Here is an 18,820-nt window from a genome sequence, read left to right as displayed (position 1 = left end):
AAGATTAGGGTGTTCCTGAAAAAAAAACGTTTTTTTAGTATAACTTTCGTATCTTTTACTTTTTGTTAACACAACCTTTAAAAGGCTTTTTGAAAACTTCAAGCCGAGTATTTTTCTCCAAGACACCGAAGGTCTAACTTTTTTCTTTTAAAAGTTATGGACACAACTTACTTTTATTTGCTCCAATCAGAGATAATGACATTTGAAAAAGGGCTATTTATGAGCGAAAAGTTTCCATAACTTTTGAAAGAATAAAGTTAGACTTTCAGAGTTATGAAAAAATGTGGATTGAAGTTTTCTAAAAGCTGTTCAAAGGTTGTTTTAACAAAATATAAAATTTCTTTCGAACATTAACAAGTCTCAATTTTACATTTGGATTACTACTTGTAATGAACTTAAGCTGTTCATCTGTCTTTTTACCAGTGATAAGCAAATTCGCCAACTCTCTTCGACTAATATCCATATTTACTAGTTTTATTTAAAACGAATAAAATCAGAAAACATTTTTTGACAGTCGTTCCACTTATGCAAAGCTTGCTGCGATGAGCGAATGACATTTGAAAGTGGCTTTTTTCATAATACAACGATATGTGTGTAAATGCGTTAATGCATTGAACCTGCAAAACTACAAACTTTAAATCTAAATTGCAAATTTAAAAAAAAAATTCGTATTCGCCAATTTTTGCTCAAATATACTAAAAAGTATGGTCTTTCATGTGGTTGAAACAGTACTAAATTTTAGGTGCCCGCATCAGCGATAATAGCCTTGAAATAGGCTATTTTTAACGAAAAGTTTCCATAACTTTTTAAACAAAAAAGTTAGATCTTCGGTGTCTTGGAGAAAAATAAAAAATTTTCAGGAACACCCTAATCTTTTTTTTTAATTTTTTGTATAACAAAAACTAAAAGAGATAGAGCTTTAATATATTCAACAAATTTATTCAAAATAAGTTACTTTACAACTTTGTGGAAGACTGCGGAGCTCTATCTTTCATCAGTAAAGAGTTTATTTTCGTATTTTAGATAAATTAGAACCACCCTAATAACTATTCCAATAAAAAGAAGCATCTTCTGATGTACACAAATTCATCCTAAGACATGATAAGGCTAAATTATGCAGGTTTGTCAGAAAGTAAAAATTCCTCCTAAATTAGCGATCTGGACCACTGTGCATTGATTATAAACCAGGTTAAGAATACAACGTTGATTAATTGACAACCCCCTTTTGATACACAAAAAGCAGCTCTTTTGCGGTCATTTTGCATGACATTGGACAGAATTTTGGGCTTAATCGCAGCAAATTCAGCTCGTATATTAGCTTTGAGTTCGTCAAGGCTCTTAGGTTTGCTAGAACAAACTTTACTTTTCAAGTAACACCACAGAAAAAAGTCTGATACCGTTAAATCCGGAGAACGAGGAGGCCATTCCAAATCACCATTTTCAGAGACAAAGCGTCCTGAAAATTTGCTCTACAAGAACTTGATTGTAGCGGCTGCGGTGTGGCAAGGTCCCAGTCTTGTTGAAAATAGGAATCTGAGGAGTTGCTACAGACCCGTACTCAAAGAAATTCTTCACCAAATTACGGATTGTCTTGCTTGTAGGTGCCGAATGCCTGCCATATATTTTACGATAAGCACGCACAGTTTTCACTATTGAACGATCGTTTTCAATGTAAAGCGCTATGATTTCAGCACATTCTTTTGGTGTAAATTGACTCATAGCTAAAATGGCACTAAATGACGTTTCAGAATTGTGTTTATCTGTCAAAATCGGATGGAAAATGGCGGAGTTGTTCAATGCTGATACATCCAGATGGCGTACCCTGTATAGTATATATAATGAACCAGTTAGGACAACAAATATGAATCTATGAATTATGTTCAAAATTCAAAATAATGTGAAATAGTACACGTGGCAATTTCAAGAACATAAACTGGATCATGAAGGAGGAATCGAAGTTTGATAAATTTGTGAACTACTTCATGAGCACGGATATAAGATAATGATCAGTATGGGACCATTCATAAATTACGTAACGCAAAAATTGCCCAAAATTGACCCCCCCCCCTCCCCCTATGTAACAAAGTGTCACAAATTTTTACATCCCCCCCTCCCCTGTTACGTAACAAATTCCAAGAAAAATTTTTTTTTCTTCGATGAAAACATGTTACGTAACGATCTAGTTAACACCCCCTCCCCCCTATGTCACAACTTGTCACAACTTGTCGTACCCCCTCCCCCCCCTAAAAGCGTTACGTAATTTATGAATGGTCCCTATACTGTGAATCAGGAATCAATTTACGGAGCAAAATTGAATCCATAAATGGTCGGTGTTAAGTCAGACCAGACTAAGTCGCAAATTATCAAAAAATGAGATAATGATAACACTGGATAAAAAATTTCTACAGCTGCATTCGACTTTTGTCAGATTTGAAACAAAAATAATTTCCAATTATAACATAGAGGATGCTGCGATTCAAACTGTAAACCCGTTTTTCTCGAAATCAATATTTTGTCACTTAGTCCGGTCTGACTTAACACCGAGAAAATAATGTTCAGAATTTTGGGCAATTTCTTCACGCAAAACGCCACGGTTTGAGTTCTCTGAACTATGAACAAGATCACGAAAGTGCAAATAAATATGGATCTTCTAAATACTTAAATAATATGCTATAAATTAACAGCAACTTCAGATACTAAATTCTGTGAATTTGCTTACGTGAAAATATTAGAACCATGCTCAAAATGGCACATTATATGAACTACATCATGAAATGGAATCCTAATAAATTATGAACCACGAATTTTGAATTTGTGAACTAATTGACAACTACGAAAACCGGACCACGATCAAGATGTAATTCATCATAAACCAGTTTACGAATTGTGAATCTTTTTATTGTATTTTAGGCACTCAGCGCAGTTTTTGTTTTTCTTTGGGATTTTACACTGAACTTAATCAAATGAAGAACGATGTTCGAGGATCTGATAGTTATCTTATATCTGCTGCTCGAATTCGACTGGTCGATGACAGCTGGGGATTATATGAATCAGTCCAGGCAACAAACATGAATCAATGAATAATATTTCAAATTTCGTGAAATAATTCACATAACAATTTCAAGACCTACAATAGAACTGCTTTAAAGTGAAAATGATTAGGGAAATCTCATAAATAAATCAAAAACCAGTTCACAAAACACACATGGATCCTTGAATAATGGTCTGCCCACGTGGGAATATTACGACCCTGTACAAGATTGCATATTTTATAATCTATATCATGAAGGTGGAAACGTGCTTGATGATTTAGTGCATAGTTTCACAATTCATGAGGAATGAATAGAACTATGAATAATATTCTGCGCATACACCAAAATGTATAACATATAAACTGGATTATGAAGGTGGAATCGATCAATGATGGTTTTGTTTACTATTTCATGAGCACGAATATAAAATCATGATCAATATACTATAATCAGGAAACAGTTCACGGAGCAAAATCGTGTCCATGAATAATATTCCGAGTTTTGTGTCATAGTTGACGTGATACGCCATGGTTTGATCTCTTTGAACAATGGACAAGATCATGAAAGTGCAAATAAACAGGAATATCTTCTAAATACGTGAATAATATGCCTGTGAATTTGTTTACGTAAAATATTAGAAACATGCTCAAAATGGCATATTACATGAACTATATCATGAAGTGGAAACCTATTTCATGATTTCGTGAAATATTTTACGTGCATGAATGGTGCATCGTGACCAATATATTATGAACCGGTTTACGAGGCAGGACTGATTCTATGAACAATAATCTGAATTTGATGAAATAGTTCATAAGGAAATGTCAAGATGGTTTTGAATTTATGAACTAATTCACGACAACGAAAACCAAACCATGATCAAGATAAACCAGTTCACGCCGTTTAGTCGGGACCGCAAACAACACTCCTAAATCTTTGAATAAAATCACGCGTCAACATTTGGTTTATGAATATTTTTTTCCTTTTTTTTTATTAACGACTTATAGTGAGTCAATCTTTTTCCTTTTTTTTATGAATAATGTTCATCAAGTTGTAAACTAATTCACTAACAGAAAAACGATTCGGCAATGACAAAGTGGAAACCGTGATTGACGTTCGTATAAAAACAAATATCTCTACAAATAAAAGACACGTAAAGGAAGAAAAATTAAACACAATAAAAAACGCATGATTTTTGTTAACGGTCCTGTTTTCGTGCCGGAAATAAAACAGACAGTTTATTCGCCAATACGGGAACATATTCTTGTCCTTGTGCAGCAAAATCTGTTAATGTGCTAACGCTGCTGTAAGATTTTTTAATCATGCAATGAAGATAAAAATCACAATGTTGTTTTGATTTTATAATGTGGAAAACAGGATATTTGAATTGAGTTAACTGTTTAATATTTATTCAGTGCATCTTAGAGTTGCAATACTATAAACACTATATTTACCTATAAAGGTAAGATTGTTACAAGTACATTTTGTGAGATAGTTGACAGATAAAACGGAAAAATAATGAATAGTTTGAATTTCTCATGATTTAAAAAAAATCAAGATTAATCAAAAGAAATTCTGATCTGTTTCATATAAAAAAGGTCTCTCTTCTGAAATATTTATTAGCAGTTACATATATCCTAGAGGTTGATTCAGAGTAGATAGTTTACCCCAGCTTACTGTAGCTTCAATTTGAGAAAGTGGACAAAAATATTTTTCAAAACTGTAAACATGACATCATCACAGAAACCTGCACACAATAGTGGTTGAAAATTACCCAAGGACTATTTGTGAAAAATCTACTTACACTAGAAACTCCAACACTAGTATCGTTATCATAATCGAAACAGTAGCTCAATCAAAATCTAGTAAAACCAGGTAATCAAAAAGAAACAAAACTCAAACATTTCCTAACATTTTGTTGAATAAATTCTTCTACCAGCTGGAACTCCCAGCACTGAATGTTTATAATTTTCCACTGATAGGACAAACAAACATAACATAACGTGCTTTGAAGTTTGGAGAAAAAAAGGAGAACACACTGTCACCATGATGCGATGAGATGCACGCAGGCGCGCCTGCGCTCTACAATGAAGGGCATTTCTCACAACCCTGCAGTTAACCCCCATCAATTTTTCAGAAAGGCACTCTCACAGCAGAAAGCTGCATCAGAGTTGCGAAATGACATCGCACTATCCACACTGAAGATACCCTAGGTACTTGCCTATTTATAGTTTTGACAAAGCGTTTCAGATTGCAATGACAGTTGAAGCGTAATTATGAAAACTGAAAACTCTAGTGCCATGCACATATCCAGCATCTACTGGTTCAAACCTTTGTGTTGCCGTCAAACGTTCGGGGCCCTCCGAATACTCGGGGCTGGCCGCCTGCTGCCAGACAAATTATGATGATGTTTTTTCGTTTTTTTGGCCACGAGGTGTAAATTGAGAATCGATTTTCGTCAAAGCAACACCGACTGTTTTTCACTTTCACACTCAGCTGTATAATTGTACTTTTCTAACTGATTGAAATTGCTTGGCTCAATTACGGAACCACGGGAATTCAATGCCACCAGCAATAGAGCAATCCACTCTGTTGAGGTTTTTTAAATCACTACTTTTGAACGTCTAGAATAGGAAAGTTACCCCACGGGTAAACATAAACAATCGGAATTTACTGCAATTAAAAACAAGGTGTGTTGTGTTAAGCTCATCATCGCGTCATATAGAAAGTTTTGTTTATTTTGGGTAAAACTCTGTCAACATAACAGCAAATCACAAAGAAATTGTTTACACGTAAATTGTATGCCACACACTGCTAGTCGAGACTCGATGTGAAATGCTCCATAGGTAAGTGAGCTGCGAAAAGGATCCTAACTTGCCTTTGTTTCTCTCGTTGAATTTCTCCCAGAATCGGAATATATATTTTTCTGCAAAGATGTATATCCAATGACCATCTCATAAACGGAAATGCGCGGTGACACCAATACTAGCCAGTTGGAGTACAGTTGTAGTGTGTTAAGGGGGTATAGAAGTTTTCTTTTATCATGTTTGTTGATTCATTTACATTTTTTTTCGGAAACGGGATTCGTATTATATGCAACAAGGAGGGCATTTGAAAAAATCTTTGCCTCAAAAAAAAATGACTTCCAGTGTATAAAAAATACATTTACAATTTTAATTTCACAAAAAGGATGTGTCAAAGACTAGATAATTTAAGAAGCTGTTAAACAAAAAACAAATGAAGAGGACAGTTTGAACGGATCTTGAAATATCCATTGTACCAACTTCGATTTGTCTGAAGTTTTCGAAGAATACTTTAGAAATTTTCTACTGTTAGAAATGCAAAAAATCGAAATTTATTTTCTTTCAAAATTTTAGCTAGTTCTTCAACGTTGCATTCAACCATACGGAATCAAATAGAATTACTTTCAAATTGCTGTAATTTTTTCCCCTTAGAAATTCTTTATTTGAATTTTAGGTGAAATTGTTCAATGTGTATTGCTTACATTGTGTAAGTAGTAATTCTGAAACTGTTGCGAAAATGCAGTCTGGGAATGGTCCAAAGTCGTGTTTTGAAATAGTACATCGAACGTTTGACCGTCGATAAGAAGGAAAAAAGTGGCCAAAAGGAATCTCAGTATAGTGTGAAGGATTACTAGCGGGTAGTCGAAGCTTTCAAGAGGAATCCCAAAAATTCATTCGTGGCGAAAAAACTGCATTTAAGCAAAACGAATTGCACAAAAAGCAAAAAACGAGAAGGACAACACTTACAAAGCCATAAAGGCATCGTAATAAACGGCAGAATACAGTGGGGAAATCACGTGCGCGGAAGCTTTGCACTTAACTATTGACGACAGCGCATTGTCACGTCAGGGATGACTTATGGCTTATGTGAAAGCAGATTTCCGGCAGCTTCTTGGAATTTTTTCTTCACTGCTCGTGATAAATTCGCGGAAGTTTGAAAGCAGAAGATATAAGTTTGCCAAAAAAATGCATGATTTGGCAGGCAATTCGCTCGTGTGGATTGCGAAGCACTCCGTTCATGATAACCGAAACGGTCAATGGGCGGGTGTATCTGAAAGAATGCTTCTAAAAGCGTCCATTTCCACTTCTGAGGTCTCACGTTGGCCCTACGCTTTACTGGTCGAATTTAGTCTCGAGCGATTACTCGAAAGATGTTCGGGAGTGGTACAAGGCTAAGAAGGTCAATTTTATACCAAAAGATTGAGTTCAGTTGTCTTAATCCACTGAACGCATCAAAATGGCGACCAATGGGGTAATAATGGGCTATTATGAAACAGGCACTTCGGAAAAATTCGAAGGAAGCGAAATCGGATTCAGAAACGAGCAAAAAATGATTATCCACACAAGAACAAGTTGGCCCCAACATGGTACAAGACCTTATGAGTAGTGTTAAAAGGAAGATACGTGCATTTAAATATGGCTATGAAGTTAATTATAACATGCAAAATATTTCATAATGTTTATTATTTTATTCCCTGAATGTTTGAAAGCGATCGGTTGGATTGGTGCATTTTGACGAATCTTGTGATCCGATTTGATTCCGTACACCCTCTCTACAGTGGTCTGTAATAACTATATTAACTAATAGAGCCGACACTTAAGCTATGTTGACGTTTTTAAGAGCTTAGTTGCAATATGCGTAATTTTTCTTCATGTTATCGTGATATTTTATTCATGAGTTTACTATCGGATTTTTCTGGGATAGTAGAGTGATTTATGTATATGATTTCAGGATCTTAGTCACGATTTTAATAAATTCCATTCACGTTATCATAATATTTTATACATGAGTTTATTATCGGATTTATCTGGCAGAGTTATGTGATTCATGTTCATGATTTCAGGATCTTAGTTACGATTTTCGCAATTTAAAGGCACGTTTTCGTGATATTTTATTCTTGAGCTTGCTATCGCATTGGACACTTGGAGTAATGTGTCTTATATTCCTGATACCAACAGTTTTATCACGATATTAATAAGCCCTCATCACGTTATAGTGATGTTTTTTAATTACCACCGAGTTCTTTAATCGGAGTAACGTGATGATATGAACTGGATCATGAACGTGTAACCGATCTTGTTGAACTATTTCATGATCTCTGTAATGATTTTTTTTGCGCTCCGCTCAATTCGAATAAATAACAATGTTCGCAATCCTAATAGTTTTCTTATATATACTGCTCGTACTTATGACTTGTCATTAGTCAAGATGTCATACTATTTCGTTGATAACTCGGCCAACTGTCACTGGCTTGCTCTTAAATGGGTTTCAATTTCAACATCTTTGCATCGCTCCAAGAAGAAATACAATGAAAAATCGAATACAACGCACCCTTATTCATCCTACCATTTAAGCTAATGCATTGAACAGAGATAGCAGATACTGCTCTAACTAATGTGTTCAAAGGGGTGGGATGATTAGAGGTGCTAAGATGAATTCGGGAACTGTTACCCTTATATTTAACGAAATAGTTCACAGAACGAAAATTATTCCATGAATAATATTCCAAATTTTGTGAACTAGTTCACGTGATAGTTTCAAAACTACATGAAGAGTTGTATGCAGGTGAAAATGATTAGAGATACTTTCTAAATATCACAAGTACACAAGATAGATCGTGAATAATATATTATCAATCAAAAACCAGTTCACGAATCCATGAATAATAGTTTATGACTTCATAAATTATTTAAGGAACACGAATCGTGACTAATATACTAGGAATCGTGAATCAATTCACAAATTCTTGAATATTATTTTATGATCTCATGAACTATATCACGTGCACGAATTGTGAGCTGTGACTAATCTACTAATCTGATCTTGTGAACTATTTTACGAACACGAATTGTGAGTCGTAGTTGATATGCTAGGAATCATGAACCAGTTCACGGAACCTAGAATATTCTGACTTCTGTGAATTTATTTACGAAAAAAATGTTAAGGTCATGCATATTTTATGAACTTCATCATGATGATGGAAACGTTTTTTATGCTTTTTTGAACTAATTCGTGAATATGAATAATGGCTACATATTAGGAGCCATGAACTAAATCACAAGACATATTGGATTCATGATTAATGGTCCACGTTTTGTGAAATTGTTCATGAGAAAATATCCAGACTGTTTGGATTTTGTGAACCAATTTACAGCCACGAAAACCGGATCATGGCCAAAATGTAATAAATCATGAATCAGTTCACGATGTACATTCGGAACGTGAACAATGTTCCTAAAGTTATTAATAAAATTACGAGTCATCCTTTGGTTTATGAATAATGTTCTTATAGTTGTCCACTATTTCGCGTACAGAAAAACGATTTGGTAATGACATAGTGGAAACTGTAACAGAAAGATAAAAAAGAAAAGCAAATATCTCCACAAACAAAAGCTTTATTCAGGCATTACTGAAAGGAAATTAAACCTTAATATGAAACACATAATTTTTGTTCACAGTCGCAACGTTAAAATGTGATTGTTGCAGAATTCATGGCACTTAATTCGCGAATTTAGGAAAAAAAATTGCGTGCACACGTAGTTTGTAACCAACAGCTGAAACTTTGTCAATTGTTCGATTTTTTGAAACGGTTTTGAATGATAACATTTGCGGTTAGGCAAAATGAAAAAAAAATGATTTCATTCAAGAAAAAAAACTTCTATTCCTCCCTAATGAGTAAACTAGAGATTGTGTTGAATGACTAATTATAAGAAATCTTGTAGACTATGAGAAAAGTTAGTTTTTAAAATATTACGAGAATCATGTTTATGGTTCAATTGAGAAATTCTAAACCTCAACTCTCTTGATAAATTGGAGGTGGCGCTTATTTTTATAAAGTGATTCATCAGAAGTGCTATCTTTGAAAATGCAACTAGTTTTTTCTGATCTTACTTTAATTCAAATAATTGGTCAGTCTTCATTCGTTATATTTTGAATTGTACATATTTTGTCGTATATAATTCTAAATGTTGTTTGATTTGATGGCATTGTAATGGAACACGTGCCTGCCGCTTGATGCCAATAGAGCTGACATTTCTTTAGACTAAGCAAACTAATTTCTTTGTTTGTTTAGTGTTTATTTCACCAACTAGGAAACTTATCCACTGGGTATTTAATGCGCGTGGGAAATACGCATTGTCTTGTCTGAGTGAATGATAACTTTAGAATAATTATTCGCAAGAAGAATTCGAAAAAGCATTTACCAATTTTCGGCAGTCATGTCAGGAAGAAGAACAAATGTTTTAGTGCACTTTTAGTCCATAAAATCATCAATAAATCATATTGATTGTTGTCAATGCATTGAGTACGTGCATATGCTTTGGAGTTGTAAATGCACTATATTACTGTCACGTTAACCATATTTCATATATTGTAGCTTGATTATTGACGCAAAAGGTGACAAGTTTACTACTTTTCGTTCTTATCGTTTTCAAACTTGTTCTAGTAATTAGCGTAAAAACGCGCACATGTCATCGTTTGTATATCCAACATACAAAGTTAGCCGTTTCAGGTATTTCGGTGGGGCTTATTTTATACCGTTTAAAATGTGCCTTAGACAGCACAACAACGCGCTCGAATTATTATAACAGAAGAATCAATCGTCCGCGGAGAAAGAAGCCAATACATAGTTGTCATTTATTATACAGTGAAGACCCGTTTTTATCAGCCCCTTGGTGAATTTTAGGCTGATAAAGCTGGGACATTGATAAAATCGGGACATATATTTTTCTTTCATTTTAAGAAACCGAATGTCTTAAAATAATTTTCTTTGGTCCCTAGATTTAGCCTCCTGATTTTTTAGCTTAAACTTTCCTTAAGGGGGTCTGACAGCACAAAATTAAAAAAAATAATTAATTTTTTTTTGCATATTTCGGATCTCTAAGATAAGAAAAATATGCTCAAGAAAGGATTTACTCGAATTCAACTTGCTTCGTCTGCTAGTGCCCATCAAACTACCAACTATCAATTTTCATATGAAGCTGATAAAATCGGGTCAAAAGCTGATAAAATCGGGGGTACACAAAATCGGGGGCTGATAAAATCGGGTCTTCACTGTAATACCAAAATTTATGCACAATAAATTGCGCGGGTACTTCGAAACCTTCAATTATATAGATATATCGATAAATGTCTCGAAATACTAAAAGTAATCGTTTTTCATTATATTGTATTGTTTCTGGAATGCCGTGTTTCACTGGAATGAAGGAGCAAGGAATAATAAAATTGTTCCCCTGCCGTTTGATTCAAACATAAGCAACACCCCCAACCGTCAGCTCCGAAGTTGTTTTTTTACAAACCGAGCATTTTAAAATTAATTCAATGAATGATAAATCTATAATAAATTCTCGGCAGCCGGCTTCCCACAATAATAGACACATGATAACACTACTGAGAGTTGCTCTGATCGTATCGCTCATCAAGGTGAATCTAGATTTGTATAGCTACTAACAAAAACTCCTTCCACGGGCTCCATAACAACGTTTGTCACACTAACATTCCTTCCTTTCCCCCATGACTGTAAGGACGTGGCCGGCGTCATTATTAGCATTTTAAAGTACAACTCTTGAAACGTGCACTTTGAGGATGGATAGTTTCTCCCAGGCCCATTCGTTGATTTTCTGTCCAATTTCGCTTGTTCTGGTCAATCATGGAACTACGAATTGGACAGTCATCATTCTCATTCTCAACTCAACTCTATTGGTAAATTAAGAACCCATCGCTTTTCGATGTGGAAATTCAAACTCAAAGAAATCATAATGAAGATGTTATTCAAGAAAAATTGGACGCCCAAACCATATCTGAAACGTGTGGGTCGAAGTTACATAATTGTTTCTCAAAAATAGTTTTGTGTTTGGTTTACATCTGCCAGGTTTCATCATAATTTTAACAAACATTTTAAATGGTCGTATCTGCGAATGAGGGTCTCTTTTGATTTACTTTCTCTTTCCTAAAAAAACTCGATCGCTGCAACATTTCACACATAAACACAGAGATTTACATTTGCAATTAGGATCACCTCATTTTCCTATTTTCCTATCAACTTTATAGAAGATATCAAGTGTATGTTTCCATCAGAAATACTTTTGAAGTTATAACTCGTTACAAGTGAACTATCTCTTAAAAAATAAATACTAGTGGAACTTTATAGATATCTTTCCTGATAGCCTAATAAGGTCTAGAAAAGGTTTCATCAAAACACTTTAAACATAATATTGATCTGCCTAATGTATTTTTCATTTTATTGGGCGTTTTTTATTAAAAATGCCGTTACTTTTGATGGAAACAACTTTAAAGAGGTGTACCTCATGAGGAATAATGAGCGTTATGCATAATGGACTATTGGCTTTATAGACACGTTAGGCATAAATTATGATGCTAATGTATCACTTATTTTTCGGCGCTGATGGCGTCGGGTGATAAGAGCGTGGATGTTTGTACTATTTTGATCTTGTAGAATTACACTAGCAGCTGGTTAAACGTGATCAACATTTTATTCTGTTATATAAACTTAAAGAAATCTGAGCTTAAACAAAAGATGCAGACCGAAATCTTGGCATAGGGAAACTCATTTGCATTGAGGTATGGATAATACACATGCTTTGATTAGTGCTTACAGACATGCGTGTTGCAAATATCCAAGAGGAAAAAATTGGCCTCGAAGAACAGCTCATGAAATGAAAAATGAAAAATTTGATGTTTGTTATTACTCATTCAACGAATATGCGACGAGTTGTTGAAATAAAAAGTGTGCCGTTGTGAACACAACACCTGTTTCAGCACTTAGCCTGCGCGAAAGGCTGCAAGTTTTCATAAATTATAATTTGTTCATAGGCGACTATGCTTTCGACAATCATCAAATCATCGGTGTTGCGCGAGATTAAATGTGAAATACCAACCACTGGGTAAACGAATGTCATAATGACAAACCTATGACTGGTGAGAAACTTTCCTTACATATAATCAACACAGTAATAAACCAAAATCTCAGCATAAACTACCATAACTGAGAATCACGCTCATTTACTTGTACTATTTTCTAGAGGAAGAGATAGGTACAACATAAATCTTGCGATGAATAAGGCGCTAAACTATACACGGTCTGGTTGCCTGCGCGCATGGAAAATCACAAAGAAGAAAATACCTGACATGAACCGCAAATTACACGCATTTCTCATCGCATTGCCCTGGTGACAAGAGGCGCACGTTCGCGTAGTCGCAACTCGTTTCTTAATCACGTTAGTCACCTGCCTGTATCTGCCAATTATTGACATCGATCTTAGTGTAGGCAGGCAGTGAACTACAGTCGCATGCGGGATTTCAGTGCGGAAAGCGAAACTGTTCTCAGCTTTGGGTGCAATGAAATCGAGAGGGATGTAATTTCACCTAGCAGTCGTGGCAAAACAGGCTTGATTTGGCAGAAAATTTCCCTATCGGTTAACCGGCCCCGCTCGACGTGACAAATTGACCACGACGCCCTGTAGTGAGTGCCATTACCTTCGCTCGCAAAGGATCACGTTTCGTTGCAAACAGTCGCGCTGTTTATCTCTGTGTTGCGATTGGTTTAAATCGTAGGAATTTGTCGTTTTGTAGCTTAATTAATATCGTAAATCTACCGGGATTGCCGTAAAATCGCTGCTCTTGCTGGCAGATCGTGATTTGCGAAAGTATATTTTCAACTCGCGGCACTCGTTGATCCGCTGCGGACCTGAACCCAACCCATTGCCAATGGGAGGTAGAATGGAGAAATGTCGGGTTGGGAAAAATAAAGTCTACCGGTTAGATTAACCAGCAAAACTTTCCCACCGTGGTACAAACACAATCGATATTAAAGCCTTCGTGGTTAACCTTTCGCCACTGGTTCGGCCAACAGCGCGTACAAATGAAACGGTCAGCGCGTCGCGCGCCTTTTGGGTGATTTACATTGAGCCACAGGCGCGGTTCAGTGTAACGATCCTATTGAAACAAATCCCAACCACCGCCGCTATCGGCAAGTGGCGGATGCTAGTTTGTTCCACCAGTTACTAACGAGCTGTGGAATTTTCTTCGTTGTGGGTCTGACGTCTACCTACAGCTCTCTATTGTGAGAAGCATGCTGTTTATTGGATGGAAGAAAATTATCGCGGTTTCACAATTTATTTGTAAATTCGAGAGATTTTTGCTCCGGATAAAGTTGTAAATTTTCACATCAATTGTCAGAATTTAAATGCTGCTTAGCTGATAGCTAATTTTGAAAAATGAGTCAGCAAATCTCATGAAATTATCACTGAACTGAGTATATTGAAAGTAACGGATTGTTTCTAACTTTTTAAAGTTCTATTTACACAGCACTATCGCTTTATAGTTATTATAGTAGTTTGCATAAGCAACACAAAGTTTAAAGTTCATAAATCCATTTAAGAGATGCTTTAACATAATTTAGTTTTCTAATTTTTTGGTATCATTAATTCGAATTTTTCATTTTTTCATTTTGTTAAGGGGAAGTTCTCATTCAAAAATTCGATTCTCTTTTCTTTGTCTCTACTGTATTGTGTTGAACGGGTTTTCGATTCGCGCATCAAAAAAGATTCTACATGCCATTGTTCGAGGCGGCGTCCAGGCCTCCATGGGACGCTCTCGGCTCGAGACGCGCGCTTCAGGTAGAAACCTTTTTATGGCATCAAGCATGTTGCCAGAACGCTTCGCGAAAAAATTTGGTCAACATTGTTTGCCACATTTTAGTCTGCCATATTGGAATCGCCATTTTTTTTTCTTTTATTTTGATACATATTAATTTAAATTCGTGTTTATAAATCACAAAACATTTTTTCTCGATTTTGGCTGAAATACTTCTGATGTTTTTAAAGAGGGGTCCGCCATATTGGATAGGCCATTTTGAATTTCAAAAACGCAACTTCAGATTCGTAATCAGCGATGTCCAAAACCCATAATTCCATGTAACTGCTAAAAGATATTGACATTATACCACGAATAACTAACTTTCATTGGAGGAATGACCTATAAAATCTACAGCTTCTTTGTATTCAGTGTTTTAGTGAAGCCTTAAAGTGGAAAAAAGGTTAAGAAATCGATCTCAAAGCTTCAGATCATCAAGACCATTCCGAAAATGCCCATATTGATTAGGTTGTAGCGAATTCCGCTGAACCGTTATTATATCAATTTCTGGCACCTACTCGACAAGACCGTTCCGAAAATACCCATATTGATTAAGTTATAGCGAATTTTACTAAACCGGAAGTCGCCATTTTGGATTTCAAAATTGTGTCAAAAATCGGTTTCTTTCACCTGCTCGTCAAGACCATTCCGAAAATATTGAAAAATATTGATTGGGCTATAACAAATTTCACTAAACCGGAAGCCGACAAGTCCATTTCGAAAATACTCATAACCCGATCAGAAACACATAACAAAAATATTTCATGACTATATCTCGAGCTGTTATAATTTTCTGTTATTTTAACTACTAACGAAACCAGATTTATAACACAGCTTATTACGAAAATTGCATTCTGTTATAATCTTGTTATTGCATTCTGATCGGGAAGGTTGAGGTGCAGGCCATAAGGAGTCTTCCAGACCTGTCTCTTCCATTTTTCCGAAAATCTTCTAAGTCTTTTGCTTTCAAAAGGCCTTAGAGTATTTTTTGCAAAAACCGTGTTAATTGTGAAATTCGCGCAAAAACGGTTTTTTGCATTTAAAAAGGCTTTTGTATTTAGTCCAAGTCTTTTGTATTCAAAAGGACTTCAGTTCGATACTTTCATTCCTATGCAGTATTGCCATCTGTTGTTTTTATCACATATTAGACTCGGTGATAGCTCACTTTTTATGCCAAGCTGAAGTTATAGTTCATTTTTGTCACAGCTGCGCTGAACAGTGTCAAAACAATGAACGAAAAATCGTTTGTTGTGCCGATTTCAGCGCCATCTTAACCTGAATCTTTTTCATCGAAATTGCAACGTAAATAATTTTAAAGCGTTAAGTAGTAACTGAAATGTTATTACCGATCAGGCTTTTGCGTTAGCTGCATTGGATTTGTTTTCTTCGAAAATAGGTTGGAACAAGCGTGTCGTATAGGTTGGGGCACTATGCACTTACGCATGCGTACAAGATTGCGTACAAGTTTTACATGTAAAAACTGTGACTCAGATTAACTTTGTCAAGTGGAAGTAAATAAGTCTTTCGGTTACTTATTCCTATTCTAAAATACCAAATTACAAATAAATATTAACCGAAAAATAAATATAATGCATTAAAGTTTAAACATATACGACACAATTTTTTGGCCATTTTGCGTCAAGCAGAAAAATGATCCTGAGTCTTATTTAAAATTGCAAGTAAGCACCTTCCATTCGCAGACATTAAGCCACATAATATATCTACAAAATAATGTACTACAAGCTAAAAAATATTGTCATGGAAACAAGATATCAGCTTCTAAACAACCCAACCTAGACTACATTCCCTTAATAACTCGCGTAAAAAACTGGGTGTACTAATCTTTTTATCAATTATGAAACTGCTGTCATTGATTTTTTCTAAAAGGTTAAATCAATAACAAAGATTTGTAATATTGAGAATCATATCCTACCAAGAACTCAAGACACATTAGAGTTCACTTCATGACGGAAAAAATTATAGCAATAGCCATAGCAAAATTCCGAACACAACCCAATTTGCTCTAGCCCAAAATGAGAGACACAGTTCAAATGTTTGGAAGCAATATCCAAGACTGATGCGATTCAAGTTTCAGTTCTATTGACTAAGTAATAGCTAACAACAGATTTCCGTCCCAAATTCCGAACCCTCAGGTTGCCTTGTTAGTCAGTGGCAACGACATTCGTTTCCGAATCAAATTAGGGGGCTGTGTCAGTTTAATTTGAAACCGAATAGTGAGGGCTTTGTCGTTCTACGGTCAGTCGGGGCGTATGATTCATTGCCGATTTAAGTGCTTTAAGTTATTCACGCATGTAGGGACGATCGAAGATGATAAGAGTTGCTTGAATAAATCAATTTTATAGTCCATATTGTGGTTACTTTTTCTCGATTGAGTCATTAAAGACTGGTTGACCATTCAGGATTTCCGATCGAAATTTAAGCTTGAGTATCTGGATTATATGACCAAATGACGCTTTGTCAAGTGTATATCTTGAATGAAGTTGTTTTATGTAGCGATTACTACTACTCTAAGTGAACATACTTTTCAAGATTCTTGCCAATCTTACGATTTTCGGAAAAAAAATCGTTTTTGACTGGTGGACTGATAGTAACTACTTGTAACACTGTTAGAATCTTTTCTGTCGAAGTAATTATAATTAACAATAAGATGTATTTGTAACTACGAGGTTGAGACTCAGCCGTCATAGTTTAAACTCGATGTGTCAAACCTGTTTGAAAAAATCTTCACATGGTTATTTTCGGATGCGCAGCCGCTACTATTTCCGATGCAGCTTAATAGTAAGATGTATAAATTACCTTTACTGATGTGGAAAGTTCAAACTCATACAGTGCACACAAAGGGGCGCATAGGGACTTTCACCTTATGTGAAAAGATTGTTGATAAGACTACACCAATCCAATTATTATCAGGTCAGAAAGGCAAAACCAACTTCACGGGTCGATCGTTCCACACTCAATACTGCAATCACTACACGGTATATTCCTCATAAATCAACCAATTGATGTCAAGATTACAATCTCGTTGTGGAATTGCTTAAGTTTCAGCTAGTACGAACCCTTATTAGAGACGATAGAAAACTCCTGATACAATGTAACAACCCAATCCAATCGACGATCACTTAAAGAACTGGCTACTTTTACTTTCGCTTTTGAAGTACGAGTACCCATGCCAGCGTATACACGATCGAGCCGGTGAAAAAAAAAACATATCGTTTCCCACGAACCAGGACATGAATGGGAACGTGCGCAGGGATTTTGTTTCTATGGAATTTGTAAACACGTTACTTCTACCATTAAGATGCCTTTCAGTAGTTGCTGCTTATGCATTGGGTGTTTGCAAACTGAAAGACTGATTACCCGAACAAAACCAAACATTTTATTTTTTTTTAATTTTGATTATAGAGGTTTTAACCTTAGGGTGATTCGCCTCTTTTCGGGTTAGAGAAATCTCTTTTGGAAAAATCTCTAACCCTATGTGCGGTGTTGGGAATCAAACCCAGGTGATCTGCGTTCAAGGCAATCGATTTACCAACTACGCTATGCCCGTTCCCACAACACAATTACAACGAATAGAAATCATATAAAGATGATAGCACCAAATTAAAATCATATTTTAATCTCAGTTTATGAATGTTTGTCAAATATGTCAAATTTTGATCTCATTTCGCTGTCCTTACACACTTTGCATTGTTTACAAGATCATCTCCTATATTTAAAGAGGTTTTAACCTTAAGGTCATTCGCCTCTTAGGATTAGAAAATGTCTTAAGAAAAATCTCTAGCCCTATGTGCGGGGTTGGGACTTGAACCCAGGTGAGCTGCGTAGAAGGCAATTGATTTACCAACTACGCTTTGCTCGCCCCCATCATCTCCTTTATACTTTTGACAAAATATCTAATTTAAATAATGTTAATTTGATATCAACAAAAAATTGCAAAATCTCGATTAGTTTCTGCTCTTACTGATAATAGAAATATTTTCTGTTTGATGTCAATCAAAATGAAAACAAATTGGAATAGATCATGGAGTCGGAAGAATATCGGCGCTATGAACAAATTTTGCGCATGTAACCAGAAAATCCGGTTCTCACTC

At 35.5% G+C, this 18,820-nt stretch overlaps 1 protein-coding gene across 8 annotated transcripts in view; it reads right to left on the bottom strand.

The window, feature by feature from the left end:
- The window catches only part of LOC131681580 (trafficking kinesin-binding protein milt), a 316,121-nt gene that overhangs the window by 31,474 nt on the left and 265,827 nt on the right, over positions 1-18,820 (bottom strand). Inside the window, exon 1 of one of the 8 annotated variants that reach the window (XM_058962442.1) lies at positions 5,364-5,865. The exons of 6 other annotated variants lie outside the window; for them this stretch is intronic. The gene's annotated coding sequence lies outside the window, so the exon portion shown is untranslated. Of the gene's footprint in view, positions 1-4,836; positions 4,992-5,363; positions 5,866-18,820 lie in introns of those variants that run through there. One more of the 8 variants, XM_058962444.1, reaches the window with a different exon arrangement.

The sequence above is a fragment of the Topomyia yanbarensis genome, chromosome 2 (assembly GCF_030247195.1).
Source record: "Topomyia yanbarensis strain Yona2022 chromosome 2, ASM3024719v1, whole genome shotgun sequence".
Classification (NCBI taxonomy): domain Eukaryota; kingdom Metazoa; phylum Arthropoda; class Insecta; order Diptera; family Culicidae; genus Topomyia; species Topomyia yanbarensis.
Note: the sequence above shows the minus strand (reverse complement) of the source record. Positions and strands in the feature narration are given on the sequence as shown.